The sequence below is a fragment of the Lipotes vexillifer genome, unplaced genomic scaffold (genome assembly GCF_000442215.2).
Source record: "Lipotes vexillifer unplaced genomic scaffold, Lipotes_vexillifer_v1.1 scaffold103, whole genome shotgun sequence".
NCBI classification, from domain to species: Eukaryota; Metazoa; Chordata; class Mammalia; order Artiodactyla; family Lipotidae; genus Lipotes; species Lipotes vexillifer.
In genome coordinates this window covers 194,546-210,732 of record NW_006797029.1, presented here as the reverse complement: position 1 = coordinate 210,732, position 16,187 = coordinate 194,546, and the positions used below count along the sequence as shown (strand labels likewise).

Genomic DNA, 16,187 nt, shown 5'->3' with positions numbered 1-16,187 from the left:
CAGGACCTGGCTTTGAGACAGGCTGGGACCTGGGCCCCTTTGCTGCAGTGCTGCAGTGCTGGCACCTGGACACACCTCTCCTCAAGCTACAAAATACAAAGAAATTATATGGGACTAAAAATGATGGTGTGCATGTGCATTTGGGGCAAATTCTGGACCAAAAGATACAAAAGACCCAAAAAACCTCAACTGCCACTTCTGAAGAGCCGGGGGAGCAAAAGCTCCTTGCACAGAACACCAGCTAAGGGGTGGGCAAACCACCTAAGCTACCCCTCCAGCCCAACCCCTGGACACACCCCTACCCTCACCCCACATAAAGAACAAATTCTCCCCGCTTGAGCCAGCGGGCAAACAAGGGAAGCTGTTGTTTGTTCTCGCTTCCCGGTGCTGCGGCAGGGGCCCCAATAAAACCTTGCCTGAATTTCTTGTCTGGCCTCTGATCAATTTCTATTTATTAAGGAAGCCAAGAACACTGGTCGGTAACAGCTTCACACAGGCACACAGTAGGTCCCCCATCTGTGGAGGTACCAGGTGTAGGTGAGCCCCTTGTGGATCAGAGCTCATAGTCAGGACACAGCAACTCTAATCTAAGACAGCCATGGGAAGGGTCCCCACCAAGGCTCCGTGATGACAGCCTTTATGGGGTGCCCCACGCTGCTCACTCCTGTCACCTTCTCAATTACCCTCTTATCTCAGGGGTCCAAGTGAGAAAACTGAGGCACAGATGGGTGAAGTGTACCCGGGGTGACACGGATTGAAAGCAGCAGGTGTGGCATTGAACCCAGGCTGTCTTATTCGGTTCCGTGTGCCCTTCACCCCCCTGCTCTCTACAGCCTCTGCCGATTCCCTGAGCATCCACTGTGTACCGGATGCCGTGCCGGGCTCCTGCACCCATCTGCTGAGGTGGGCCTTGAGGGTCAGGGCTAGGGCACATCCTAGCACACACGTAGGACAAACCTAGCAGCCTAGGCCCGCCTCTTAGCCAGGATGGTGGGGAGAGGGCCATCTTGGAGAATTCTCAGGACACAGCCGCCTCTCTGCCACCCGTCCTGCTGTTGATCTGACTCTCACCCCTGGAGTGGGTTCTGAGCTGCTGGTGTAGGAAGTTGGGGGCGGGAGGTAGTGCTTGAGGAGAGGGTGTTTTTCTTCAAGGTCTAAGGAGAATCAGACGTAGTAGAGAAGGGCAGAGATGCCACAAACTGCTCCAGAGGGCCCCATGCCAGGCCCAGCCCACCTTCAGCAAACTCAGAATAATGGAATCTGCAGGCCTGTAGGATGGTTAGGATCCCAAGCTCACACCCTCCTCCTTAAGCAGCACTAGAAATTCCTGAGACCCAGGTTCAGCTGCCCACTGGGTGACAAGCAGCGGGCCTGGGCCTTGGCTGACTACTCAGAACCCCAGCAGGAGGAAGTCAACCCCCCAACCCCTGCAGGCCTGTCCACTGCAATGTCCAGGCTGGTGTGCACCAGGCTTTCATTTCTGTAGCTTTCATGGGCCACTTGCCTACTAACCAGGCAGCAGACCACGGCTTCCTGCCCCTCAGCCTCTGTCCTCCCTCCGGACCCCCAGGACTAAAGCCTGTGGCAGCCAGCGAGGAAAATGGATCTGCCCTCCCCGCCCCCCCCAAGAGGGTCACTCTGAGCTGGACACCAGTATTCAGGGCCAAATTCCATAGACCACCAGAACTGGGAAGCATCTTGTCCAGTGCCCCTCAGTCCTTGGGGAAACTGAGGCCCAGAGAAGGGAAGGACCTGCCTGAGGTCCTACTGGCAGAGGCAGGACAAGGATTTGGACTTGCAGGGCACCTGCTGTTACTCCCCGATGCCTCTGGGAGCGGGGCCTGAGCAGGGAGACGCTGACCAAGCCCAGCCCTGCAGCAGACACTCTGCTCTTCCCTCCTAGCCCCATGCCCAGCTCCCCCAGGGAAACCCCACTGTCCTGAGACCCCCAGAGTGGAAAGAGAAGCAAAAGAAAACCTACATTGGCCATTCTGGAGGAGGTGGCAGGCAGAGGGGTCCTGCAGGCTGGGTCCTCAGGAGCTCAAGTCCCCAAAGCACTCCAGGCTTGAGAGTCTGGTCCAGCCCCTGCTCAGAGCACGCTGGTGTCAGCAGGGGCTTTGGCCAAGTGAGCCACCGTCACAAGTGACTAGACTGTTCCAAGGAAGTGCCTGAGTCCCTGGGGCCTGCTCCCTGCCAACCTGTACCCCTCCTCCACCCCACCACTGCCTCTTCCTCCAAGGCTTCTGACTCATGGCTCAGAGCTGGGCACAGCTGGGCTCAGGAAGCTGCTGAGGAAATGAACTAACTAATCATTCAATCAGTTAATCAATCAGTCCTGCAGCCCAGCACCAGAGTCACCTCCTCCAGGGGGCCCATCCTGGCCTTTCCTCCCTGCACCTACCCAGCTCCATCCTCTAGGTGTCCAGGGCTCCCTTTCAGGGCCCTTGTTGACAGGCTCAGGCTGCCATTTCCACAGTGCATACGCTACCAGAAGGCCGGGCCTCCCATCTCCTCTGTCTACCTGCAGCCTCTGTCACCTGAGACCTGCCTGTGGCCTTGCTCTCTGTGAAATTGCTATTTATTGAGTCCACTTACCACACACCATACCAAGAATATCCCAGCTGTTTTCTTATTGAAAACACCACACACCCAGGGAAGTAAGGACGGTGATGAGGAGGACAAGAGGGGAAGTGACTGCCCAAGTCCCTCAGCTGGTAAAGATCAGAATCTGGGATGTGAACCCAGGTCAGCTTGTCCCCAAACTCACATACTGACATCAGTCATTCAGTAGATAGTCCAGCAACTCTTTTACATTTTGAAACATCAAAAACCGATTAAAGGGGCTTCCCTGGTGGCACAGTGGTTGAGAGTCCGCCTGCTGATGCAGGGGACACGGGTTCGTGCCCCGGTCCGGGAAGATCCCACATGCCGCAGAGCGGCTGGGCCCGTGAGCCATGGCCGCTGAGCCTGCGCGTCCGGAGGCTGTGCTCCGCAGTGGGAGAGGCCACAACAGTGAGAGGCCCGCATACCGCAAAAAAAAAAAAAAAAAAGATTAAAAAAAAAACTTTTGAAAATGATTTCCCAAATTCTCTCTGCTTCAAACCAAAGCTGTGTTTTGGTCTGTCATTCAGTTACCATGGATTCACAGAGGCCAGCTCTGTGCCAGGCTGGGTCAGAGGAACGCTGCCCTGGAGAAGGGCCGTGCTGGCTCTGCAGATGAGCTGCTGAGAGCCGGCAAGCAGCCGGAGGCCCCGCCCTCACCATATGGCACTAGGGAGATCCACCCCAGGGGAGGGCGCCAGGTGGCAGGCAGGTGCGGTCCCCTCTTTTGGGAAACCTCCCTCAAGCCAGATGTGGGATGCCAGGCCTTGCCACCCTCACTGTGTGGCCATTCTGGGCCTCCCTTTCCCCATAGAGGGGTCAGATCGGGGCTGCAGGAGGAGGTGCTCAGGACAACTCTGGCAGGAGGAAGCATAGTCCTACCTCAGCCTGAAGGCAGCGTTGTGCTCAGGGACAGCCCACCTGCTCCCTTCTCTGGGTGGCTCTGGCTGTGAGCCACGGTCCAGGCCCACCAGCCGACCCCGGCCCTGCCATGCCCCCACTGGGTGGGTAGAGAGCCTTTGTACACACTGCCACTTCCTCCTTTTTACACCCATACAATTCTTGGTGGCTGCATGGGCTAGGCCACAGAGACCAGGGTGCCAAGCTAGCCACTTCCCTTCTCGGGACCTGGTTTCCTCATGGAGGAAGTGAGGGCAGAGGCCAACCTCTCCTGGCCCTGACAGCCCACCCTCTAGGGCACAGTCCTATCAGGGCAGATTGGCTGCCCAGTCAGGGAGGGGACCCCGGGCCTGGCCTGAGAGATTGGACAGAGTTCAGCAGACCAGATACAGGTTCACACCCCACCCTGTTGTCCTGGTCATTCCCTCCCTGTAAAAAGAAGCCTAATTGTTCCCACCACCTAGGTTTGATCTGAGAAGCCAGTGAAATAATGTACACGGGTGAGAATAGTAAAAGCAAGGTCAGAGGTTGCCCTGAGCCGGGATTACCCCCATTTTACAGATGAGAAAAATGGAACCCAGAAAGGTTACCTAATCTGCTCAGGGGCCCTGAAAGGCACAGCAGGGATTTGAACCCAGCTCCCCCAGACCAGATCTTGGCTCATTCCCTCACCTCTCTGCAAAGCCCCAGGCTCAGTGGCTGTTCAGCAAGTGGTAGCTCCCCATATGCCCTACCCTGTCCCTGCCTGCCTCTCACTGCCCCCCCAACCACCACCACCCACCAGACAGAACCCAGATGTGCCAGGCTGGAAAAAACAAGTTATCTCCCTACCACACACCCTCCCCCACCAGAGGGTCCATTTAAAAGGCTGCAGAAGCCTTTTCAAATGTTCCCTTACGTGGAATTCCAGAATGTAAAGTCCCTCAGAGGACAGCTAAACCTCTAACCTTAGAGGGAGAGGCCTAGGTTTTGGTACCAGGTCTGATCTGCTAGGAAGAAGCTGGGTAGTCTTAGCAAAGTCCCTTGCCCTCTCTGGGGCCTCCTGACTTTAGGGAGAGGAAGTGACCTTTAATTGCCCTTCCAGCAGGGAGGCTGCTGTCTGTCTGCTGGCTTTTGGAAGCCATGGCAACCATGGCTGCTTCTTACCTAGAGAAGTCTGAAGTCCGGGGTGGGCTGGAGCTGCCTGAGGGAGTGAGGCCTGGGGAGGGAGCAGTTGGGAGCTGGCACCATGTGTTTCCTGGGAACCAAGTGGAGGCCGGGAAGGTGGCTGGGAAGAGCTGCCGGTAGTAAGCGAGGGAAGAGTCCCGGAAAGAAGCTGCGTGGAGTGGACGGTGGGGAGCAGCTGGGAGGGGCCAGATGTGGACAGCTGCAGGGGACGGAGCCCGCCCAGGCAGCCAGGAGAGGAAGAGCTGACCTGTGTGTGTTTGCTACCCGCCGCACCAGCTACAGCAGCACCAGGGAAATAAGGGGTGAAATACCCCTTTAGAGCTTCCAAGCCCGCGCCCCACGCCATCTGTGGAGACACAGAAGCAGCAGGCAGTGGAGGTGGCAGAACACAGCGAGTGCAGAGATGGACCCGTTCTCTTTCCCCCGGCATTGGCTTCCAATCACAGGCCAAGTGGGGAGACTGGGAAGCTTTCAAGTGAACAAGAGTGAGATTTTGATATGTGGTGGAACTGGAGGGAGTTAGACCTGAAAAGGACTAGAAACGCTCTAACACGTGCCCAGGGAAGAAGGGAACTGAGCCACCCGACGCTGAGCCCTGGAGGAGACTCTGACCTGTCAGCAAGGACGTGCCCAGGGTAGAGGAAGGGAGAGCTACCAGTGGCTTTGGAAGGTGGAAGGAAAAACATTAGGTTTCCTGCTTGCACCCTAACCAAGTTCAGAAACCATTCTGTAAAATGCTAGCCATGCTTGTCAAAAACCTTTCTAATAACTGATGTGCTCTTGGGTTGCTAGGCGCTCTCTCCCCCCCCCCTCTCTCTCTCTCTCTCTCTATATATATATATATATTTTTTTTTTTGACTGCTCTGCACGACATGCAGAACTTCCCCAATTGAACCCGCGCCCCCTGCAGTGGGAGCGTGGAATCTTAACCAGGGTAGCCCTATATATTTTTTCTAACATTTTTCTTTCTTTCTTTTTAAAAATCACCTTTTACTAGTGAAGAGGAGACAGAACAGGGAGACTGGACTTACTCCCTTCATCTCAGGAAGCCCCAGAAGCCAAGGACTGCGATTTTGAACACGGTTACAGGCCTCACGGTGCCCAGGCTGCTTTGCGCTCTCCCTTTACCGCAGTTTAACAGTTCTCTGCGGCCAAGGTGCCTACCATGGCTGGTTTATTAACAACTAGTCCACTGTTGCTTGTCTGCTGTGGGCTGAGAAACCAAACCACTGGGATTGTCAGCACACCTGAGGTAGTAAGCACTGAACTCTGGAGAAGGCAGCCCCCGGAAGGCAGAACGTGGGTCTGTTTGCCTACTGGGTCCTGGTGCCCAGGTCTGCACAGCAACACTCAGCAAATACACTGGACAAAGGCTGAGGAAGCGTCCGAGGGAGGCCCTCGAGCTGATGTGGGTTTATGACAGCTCCTGAGCTGCCCCATGGAGAACACCAGACCATTTGTTTGCGATTCAATGACTCGTTATCCAGCACCTTTAAATAAGCCAGACAGACTTGTCCCCTCTACTTTGTACAATGTATTATTATCCCTGTTGTACAGATAAGGAAACTGAGGCTCAGAGAGGATAAGCCAATGAGTAGCAGCTGGACTCTTTCCACTGCCTCACAGCTAGTACCCCGCATCTCCACCATTATTGGTTGCTAAACTGAGGAAAAGCAAAGGACCAGACACCCACGTATGGCCTGGATGGATGGATGGATGGATGGATGGATGGATGGATGGATGGATCAGAGACTTAAGTGAGCAAACCGGTTGTTTACCCAGAGTACCCCAGGAGGAGAATTGGGTAAAGAGAAGTTCCCTAGTCTCAGCCCTTGAGGAGCCATTGGGGAATGTGGTCGTTTGCAGAGCTTTGTGGGGCCATCAGGAGCAGAGGGCGTGTCTGTGGTTGGTGCCCCCAGAGAGGCCAACTCCAGATCAGTACAAAGAAGGGCTTTCCAAGAGCCCAAGTGGCCCCAAATGTGCAACACAGGTGAGCCGCTCTGATGGATGGAGTATGCCCCATCGCAGGGGTCTATAATCAGGTTAGGGATTCCGCAGAGAGGACTCGAGCCTCAGGTGATGTGCTGAACTAAGTGTTCTGGGTCTAGGTGTCCCCTGACTCAAAGACTGGAGGGGTCCATTCATAAGCAGACAAATGGGGGGGGGGTGATTTACGGGTTTTCTAAGATGGCCCGGGATAGGTGGCAAAGGGAGAGAGCCAAGAAAGCTTACTTTTAAGGAACAAAAGCACATTGAGTGTGGTTAGATGAGCTACTCTGGGTTCAGCTGGGCTGACAGGGGCTTGGGATTAGAAATGAGTTTCCAGAGGGCTCTAGCTCTCCACCGAGCCCCAGTCTGAGGCCTCCCCTGGGCCCCTTACTCAAGCAGCCCTGCTGGATGGGCCCCTGAGACATCCAGGCTCTTGACCTGGGGCCCAGCTGGGCCCCAAGATTTGGGGAATCTGGAGGCGGCATGCTGATGGTTACCTGCGGCCTTCAGGGGGCCCCGTTGGAGCCCTGTGAATGTTCAGGAGCTCTCAGGAATCCCATGGAGCCAGGTGTGGGGGCCAGGGGAACAACACAAGCAACAGAAGGGGACCAACTGTGCATACCTGGGGGGCCTCTTATCTCAGTAATACCGACCCGGGGAGAATGCGAGGATGAGAGAGGTTATGTAACTTGTCCAGGCTCAAACAGCAATTGTGTGGGCGTGCATGGCTTCCGACTTTGTTCTTTTAAATAGGCCTCTTCCAGTGTCAAGCAGGAAGGACCTCCTCTACTGCACCGCCCTCCCCCACCCTGTGATGTGCTTCTCACTTCCCCTCTGCTCTTAAAAGCCCAGCTCCATCCCCCACTTCTCCCTCCTGCTTTATGAAACCAAAACGTGTAGTAGTTAGCACAAGAGGTGGGGCAGGGAGTAAACAAGAGGTGGGGTAGAGGCCTGGAGGTGGGGATGAGCTCCTCGGGTTTAGGAGACCGGAAGCTTGATGCTCAGAGCTGTGAGCAGCTACAAGCCCAGCAGAAAGCAGCAGTGAGGGGTCTGAGGGGCTGGAGCAGGTGTCTGAAGAGGTAGCCTGAGGCCAGCTGAGGCGGAGCCCTGAGTCAGACAGACCAAGTGGTGGGACCCTCCCTGGAGGTAACGAGGGTCCAGGGCCAGGTTCCAAATTCAGGGGAAGGGAACAGGATGGATGGGATGTGGATGGGTAGAGGCCAGTGTTCTCCATGCCTCTAATTCCCAGAGAAGCCTGCAATATCAGGACTGTGCCCTTACTGCCCCATGTTACAGATGAGCAACGGAGGCTCAGCAAGGTGAGTGACTTGCCCAGGTCACACAGCTCCTCTGTAGTGCCCCCCCCCTCAAGTTGATTAGGCAGGGAGCTTGTAGGATCCAGCAGTGGCCAGGGCTGAGGGCAGGTAGGGAAGGTGGTTGGAGGGAAGAAGGGAACTGAGCCACCCGACGCGGAGCCCCGGAGGAGACTCTGACCTGTCAGCAAGGACAGGCACTGACCATCCCCTGCACGTGGCCAGCTGTACAGGGCTCCTTGCTGCACGGCCTCCAGCTTGTAAGTGACCGGCCAGGGACTGGGGACCGGCGTCTGTGGCCCAGGCGCTGTCTCTGCACGTCCCCTTCCGCAATTATCACCCCTCCCACACCTCTTACGCCTGCCAGAGGATGGCCCACAGGGAACACCTCGACAAGAGAAAGTCCAGGTAGAGGGTGTGGGAAGACCCCAGGCACTGCGTCCTCGTCCTGGCCAGTCCCACGCACACAAGTTGAGCAAGTTACTTAACCTCCTGTGCACAAATTCCCTCCTCTGTAAAATGAGTGTGAACACACTGTCCACTTTCCCTGGGGCTCTGAGGACTAAATGATATAATATATGTAGGAGCCCAACAAAGGGCACCCTGAAACTTAAGGAGCTCCTGGAAAATGGTGGCCATGGTGATTAGTACATATCGAGTAAAAGTAAACCAAGAAAGGAAATAAAAAAGGAGAGCTGGGTTTGAATCCTAGCTGGTTGGAATCCAATCGACTGCTTGCTTCCGATCTCTCAGCCTTAAATTTTTCACCCATATAGTGGAACGCACACTGGACTCCAAGCCCTCACCAGGCTGACATGGGGTGTCTTGCTTGGTAGCTGTGAATTGCTTCAGGGTGAGGACTGACAGCCTCCTCTGGGCTTGAGACTTGCTCAAGAGACAGAGATGGGCCCCTGGGGTGCAGGGGACCCCCACTCCTCACACCTTTCCCCAAAGGCAGGAATAGACACCCACAGCCCCTGGATTAGGTCCCTCAGCCTCCTCTGCCAGCCTTGGTAGGTTCTGGGCCTCAGAGCTGACCCTGGGCTCTGGCTGCAACGCCTTCCAAGCCCAGGGGCTTTCTGGGCTCCTGTACCTGCCGAGGGTCTACATGCGGGGCTTCTTGCCCTAGGCCATTTTACATTCATTTCACCACGTCTATCTTTTAACCACAGTAATGGATTTAATACAAACAAGGAGCCAGAGGCTGAGAGAGTGGAGGGACTCACCAGGGCCACACCGTGAATGCAGTGGAATCCAAGCAGTGTATCGGGTTCTAAAGGCAGTGTGAGAGACAAAGACGGCACCTTCCAAGCAAGGGTTCTGTGTTGGAGACTGGGAAATTGCTTCACCCTGCCCAACACAGCCAGTGTGCATCCGGCATAGCGCAGCACTGTGGGAAAATACATCTCTAAGTGGAGCAAGATGCCACCTCCAGGGTTCTGGGGCGCTGGGGCTGCCTGAGGGAAGCCTGTGGTCTCTGGAACCATTCACTGCTTACCTTTCCCACTCAGCCCCTCACTTGCACCCGTACGTTGGTAGGACTCAAACCAAGACCTTTGGATCCTGGAGTGCAAACGCCTCCCCTCAATGAATCTGCAGTCCCTCTAAGGTTGGGGGTGATCTGAGGACTAAAATAAAATTCCAGCAGCCTCATGGCAGCTCCCTCCCTGACCCAAGACCTAGTCTCAGCCGCTGGTCTTCCCCTGGCCCTGGAATTAGCCACACTGTTCCTTTGGTTCCAGTGTCAATTTCCATCCTCTTCTGGGTCAGACTGAGAACAACTGCAGACACCAACACAGCACCTACTACGGTGCTGCTCTACGCTGTGCAGACCCCCAGAGCCCAAGCTGTTAGTATTCATGACAGCTCCAGAGACACTGATCCAGACTTCTGTGTTGATCCCCTGCCTACCACCTCAACCCTGCTTGCATGGACTGACCCCAGCTGACCTCCTGGACCTTTCTACCACCTGGAGTCTGGGGGCCCCAGGCCTGGGAGAGTGGGCTCAGAGCTGGTCCAAATGGAGGGAAAACATTCAAGAGGTGACAAAGAAGAGGACCCCTTCTGCTTCAGTGGCTGCCATCTGGGCAGTCGGGAGTAGAAGTCCTGGTTTTCAAAGACCCCTCAGGTCTAGGCAGGCCCAGGCCAGGGTGGACATCAATTCCCTCAGGGCCATCTCATGATCCACTGAAGAAGTCGGTGACCCCAGCCTGTGGGACAATCCTCCTTGAAGAGTGAGAGCTGGTGGGGCCTCAAGGAAGCTCAGAAGTCATGGGTCTTCTCAGGGGGCCAGAGGTAGGGCAACTATAAGGAGAAGCCCACCATCCCCAGGGGATTCTCTCTAAGGACGCTGTCTCTCCAAGTATATCCAGGTTTGGGAGAGTTATAGGGGGTCTGTCATAGACTGGTGGCCAGTCCAGGTTGGCAACCTCAGGAAGGCTCAAACCTCAGTTTCCTCACCTATAAAAACATCTCTAGTGTGGAGAAAAAGGAACTCTCCTACACTGTTGGTGGGAATGTAAATTGGTGAAGCCACTATGGAGAACAGTATGGAGGTTCCTTAAAAAACTGAAAACAGAACTACCATATGACCCAGCAATCCCACTTCTGGGCATATATTTGGAGAAAACCGTAATTCAAAAAGAACACACACCCCAATGTTCATAGCAGCATTGTTTACAGTAGTCAGGACGTGGAAGCAACCTAAATGTCCATCAACAGATGAATGGATAAAGAAGGTATGGTACATATATATAATGGAATACTACTCAGCCATAAAAAAGAATGAAATAATGCCATTTGCAGCAACATGGATGGACCTAGAGATTATCATACTAAGTGAAGTAAGCCAGACAGAGAAAGACAAATATCATATGATATCGCTTATATGTGGAATATAAAAAAAAAAGATACAAATGAACTTATTTACAAAACAGAAATAGATCTGCAGACATAGAAAACAAACTTATGGTTACCAAAGGGGAAAAGGGGGGAAGGGATAAATTAGGAGTTTGGGATTATCAGATAGATATACACTACTATATATAAAATAGATAACCAACAAGGACCTACTGTATAGCACAGGGAACTACACTCAATATTTTGTATAACCTATAATGGAAAAGAATCTGAAAAAGAATATATCAATATATAATATGTATAACTGAATCACTTTGTTGTATACCTGAAACTAATACAACATTGTAAATCAGCTATATTTTAAAAAATTAAAAATAAAATAATTAAAAATTAAAAAAAAATAAAAACACCTCAACTCAGGACCTCAATAGCTGATAATTTTGAAAAAAAAAAAAAAAAAAGAACAAAGTTGGAAGATTCACAATTCCTGATTTCAAAACTTACTACAGGGGCTTCCCTGGTGGCACAGTGGTTGAGAGTCCGCCTGCCGATGCAGGGGACACGGGTTCGTGCCCCGGTCCAGGAAGATCCCACATGCCGCAGAGCGGCTGGGCCCGTGAGCCATGGCCGCTGAGCCTGCGCGTCCGGAGCCTGTGCTCCGCAACGGGAGAGGCCACAACAGTGAGAGGCCCGCGTACAGCAAAAAAAAAAAAAAAAAACTTACTACAAAGCTACAGTAATTAATATAGTGTGGTACTGCCATAAGGACAGACATACAGACCAATGGAATGGAACAGAGAGCCAGAAATAAGCACTCACATATATGGTCAACTGATTTTCAACAAGGATGGCAAGACCATTCAATGTGGAAAAGACAGTCTTTTCAACAAATGGTGCTGGAGAAACTGGATATGCACATGCAAAAGAATGGAATTGGACTCCTAACACCATATACAAAAACTAACTCTTAAAACTGAACAACAAAAAGATAAACAACCCAATTCAAAAGTAGGCAAAGGACTTGAATAAACATTTCTCTAAAGAAGATATACAGATGGGCAATAAATATAAAAAAATATGCTCAACATCATTGGTCATTAGGGAAATACAAATCAAAACACCAATGAGGGACTTCCCTGGCAGTCCAGTGGTTAAGGCTCAGAGCTTCCACTGCAAGGGGCACGGTTCAATCCCTGGTAGGGGAACTAATATCCCGCATGCAGCGTGGCATGGCCATATAAATAAATTAATTAAAAAAAAAAAATAAAGAGGCAAAGTTTTAAAAAAAACACCAAAACACCAGAGAGATACCATTTCATACCTACTAGGATGGCTATGATTGGGGGGAAAAACACACGGAAAATAACAAGTGTTGGTGAAGATGTGGAGAAATCAGAACCCTGCGCATTGTTTTGTTTTGGGGTTTTTTGTCTGTTTGTTTGAAACCTTCGTGCATTGCCGAGGGGAATGCAAATGGAGCAGCTGCTGGGGAAAATAATTTAGCAGTTACTCAACATGTTAAACATAGGATTACCATATGATCCAGTAACTCCACTCCTAGGTATATACCCAAAAGAATTGAAAGCAGGGATTCAAACCAGTATTAGTACACCTGTGTTCATAGCGGCATTATTCACAATATTCAAAACGAGGGAACAACCCAAGTGCCCAATAACAGATAAATGGATAAACAAAATGAGGTATATACGTAGAATGGAATATTTTTCAGCCATAAAAAGGAATGAAATTCTGACACATGCTAAAATATGGATGAACCTTAAAGACATTATGCTAAATGAAATAGGACAAATACTGTCTGATTCTACTTATATGTGGTCCCTAGCATGGCAATTCCATAGAGACAGAAAGCAGAGTAGGAGGTGAGAAGAGGGATATAGGGAGTAATTATTTAAGGGGTACAGAATTTCTGTTTGAAATTTGAAAAAGTTCTGGAAATAGATAGTGGTGATGGTGGTACAACACTGTGAATGTACTGATGCCACTTAATTGCACGCTTAAAAATGGTTAAGATGGTAAATTTTACATTACCTATACTGACCACAAAAAAAGTAATTGTATAAGGTTAAAAAAAAAACAACCCTCTACCCTCTACTCATTCACAAGTGAGTCAGATGAGGTCACGTAAATGGTAAAAGCCAGATATATGCTCATTGTCAGCAACAGCGATGCATCCAAAACACCACAGTTATCTACACCAATGGTTCTCAGCCTTGGCTGCACTTTGGAAACCGGAGAACTTTGAAAAATACTGCTCCTCCACCCCGAAATTTGCATGTAATTGATCTGTGGCAGTGCCTGGGCATTGGGATTTTTGATCCCTGTCACATTTCTGATCTTATCTCCAACTACTCTCTACCTCTATCACTCTGCCCCAGCCACACAGGCCTCCTTGTCCCTTGAACAGGTCAAGCATTCTCCTGACTCACCCCCTTTTCCTCTCCAGTATAGCTCAGCTTCCGCTTTTCCATTTCTGCAGTTGGGAAGCCCTGATCCCATCTGGCTGCCCCATCCCCACCCAGGCTGCTAGTCTCTGGAGCACCAGCAGACACTTCCTGTTGCCCAATAGTGGGTGGCCTGTCGACACCAGCAGAAGGGGATGTCACTCAGCCACCTCCTCTGTCACCCATTGCTCAGGGTACCAGGTCTCGGCAAACCACCACACACTCTCACTGACGCCAAGGGCTTTCTGAACTGGCCTGGGAAGGTAGCAGCCAGGCCTAGCCCAGCAGCCCCAAAGTTCAACGGGGTGGCATCCGCAGGCCCACATCCCCACTATAAGCCTCAGTCTTCTCTATAAAGCAGGAATAAGAATACCAACCTCATGGGGCTATTGCATCTTGTCACCGGACGCCATAGGAATGACTCTCTAATGGTGGAATTTAATATGCAACGGTGAACAGAGTTAGGGAGGCATCCTGAGACTGGGAGGATCCACATATGAGGCTCACCCTGTAGGTGCCTATCCAATTATAAGTGGGGAACCCTTGGGATCTGTTACTGGTCTGCTAAGTCCTGATGCTGAGCAGAAGAATGTGGTCCCCTGAGCCTCTCCATCTTCAAAGCCTTTATCTTAGGTGAGAATCACTCTGACATCCTACAGATGAGGTAACTGAAGTTCAGAGAGGGGAAAGGATTCTCCAGGTTCCCCTCAGCGAGTGAGGGTGGAAGCTTCACAGAGGCCTATTCCCCTTCTGAGACTGGAAGACAGGGAGTGACTGAGCCCACGAGGGAGGGACCTTCCGGAGCTAGCCCAGCAGGGAGCCCTAGCATGGGCAGCCCCCAGGGCACAGGGTACCACTCTCTCTAGCTGGAAGTGAGGCAGTTTCAGTTTCCACAACAAGTTCCCTCCATCGTGTGGTTTGCAGCGTCAGCCAGGCTCTAGGCGAGGTGGGTGGGCATCCTACCCACAGCCTGCAGCCTCCAAGCCTCTTTGCATGAGTGGAAACATCCATCCCTGGAGAGGGTGCAAAAAGGAAGAAAGCATCTTTGCCTTCACTCAAGGTTGGTCAAGACCTTTCACAAGCCGGCAAGGGCCTTCCCTTCCTACCAGTCACCCTGCGCAGTCCGTCTTGCAAACCCACTGTGCCCTCTCCCCTTTCCACACCTTTGCCTGCGCCATTCCTTCCACCTGGAGCACCCTCTGCCCTCCTGCCACCTCCCAAATCCTCACCAACCCTTCCAAACCCAAGCAAGGCCCTCCCTCTCCATCCCAGGGGCTGGCAACCCCGGCTGGGGGGAGGTGCCAGGAGCAGCCAGGAAAAGTCCATGAGTTCCTGGGAATTGGACCAAAAAGAGGGTCTGGAGAAGCAGATCTTGTTTTCCACCAATAATAAAATCAAAGGTGTGGGTTATGTTCTTGGCCCAGGACACCACCTCCAGGAAATCCTACAGGAGAGCATCTGCAGGCATCGCAATAGCAGGGCAAGCACAATCACAGACCTCTGCAGTCACCTGTTGCCATTAGACAGCCAACCGTGTCCTGTGGAGTGGGCGCTGACGAACCAAGTTCTCAGGTCCCAGGGGGCACATGCACCACAGAGCGTGCACAGAGTACGTGGAAGAGGTCATGCTATCGAGCTACAAATGTCGCCTAAAAACACCATCTTGGCCTTGAAAACAGGAATTGCTTAGTTGTGTTTTTAAATATTTTCCTTTTAATGAAATACGTAATCCGTGATCACTTGCAGAAAATTATGGAGAGAAAAATCACATTACTTCCAAAACCATGGAAACCAGTGTTAACATATAGGGAGCCGCCCTTATATCCAACAGGAGTTATAATTGAACCGAGAACTGGTCAATCTCCTTGGAGTCAGAGGCAGAATGGGATGCGGTCTGACAGAGCTAGGTGGGTGCCCCTGCTCTGTCCTGGACATATGACCATGAACTAGGCCCTTGACCTGCCCATGCCTCCGTTCTGCAGACAGGAGGACATTGGCAAGTCCTTTCCTGCAGGGTGGGTTTGGGGACACACATGGAATGACTGTCGCAGTGCTTGGCGCCTAATAGGCACTGAACAAACAGGCACTGTTGCCGCTCCTCTGGGGATGATTTAAGTAGCTGGGACTCAGAGAAAAAAATCTTCACAGAACAGGAAATAAACATTCTCTTTTTCATTTTTAGTTGTGTAATTTAATTTTTCAATAGGTAATACATTTGCATGGTTCAAAAATTAAAAACTATAAAAAGATACATAGTGACAATGCTCACTGCCACCCAGCCCTGTAACCCATCAATCGCTTTTCTCTGACTCCCCCCAAGGTCATCAATTTAACTAGTTCTCCGTGTGTCTTTCCAGAGACTCTCGTTAACACGAGCCTGTGCCGACATAAATGCTTATTTCCCCCATTTTTCACAACAGGTCGCATGCAAGACACACCGCTTGGCTCTATGCTTTTTACACAGAACACCATGCCTTGAAGAGCTTTGCAACCAGCACAGAAAGATGTCCATCCTCATCCCTTCTGACAGCCATGGCCAGGGAGACATTGGGAAGGCAGTAGGTGGTGGCAAAGGAAGGACAGCCAGGGGCCTCCCTCTCCCACCTCCTGCCTCTACAATCCCGTTTCTCGGGAGGACCCCCCCTCCTCAGCCACTGGCCCCCTCAGCCTTCAAGGCCACAGGGCCCTGCCCTGCTGCAAGTCCACCCACAAAGCCTGAATGGCCTTAGGTTCCCAGCAGAGCCCCTCCAGGCCCAGTCCTCTCAGCCCCTTCCAGGTCCCTCTGGTCCCTCTTTCCTGGATGAAAAGGCTCCTGCCCAGCCAGAGGACTATGAAGGGTCCCAAAGTGACTGCTAGTGCCAAATGCTAGAGAACTGGGCCCACTCTCTCACCCAGG

General features: G+C 52.0%; 1 protein-coding gene across 1 annotated transcript in view; it reads right to left on the bottom strand.

The window, feature by feature from the left end:
• PSTPIP1 (proline-serine-threonine phosphatase interacting protein 1) overlaps window positions 1-16,187 on the bottom strand; it is a 42,725-nt gene that overhangs the window by 21,688 nt on the left and 4,850 nt on the right. The window lies entirely within an intron of this gene.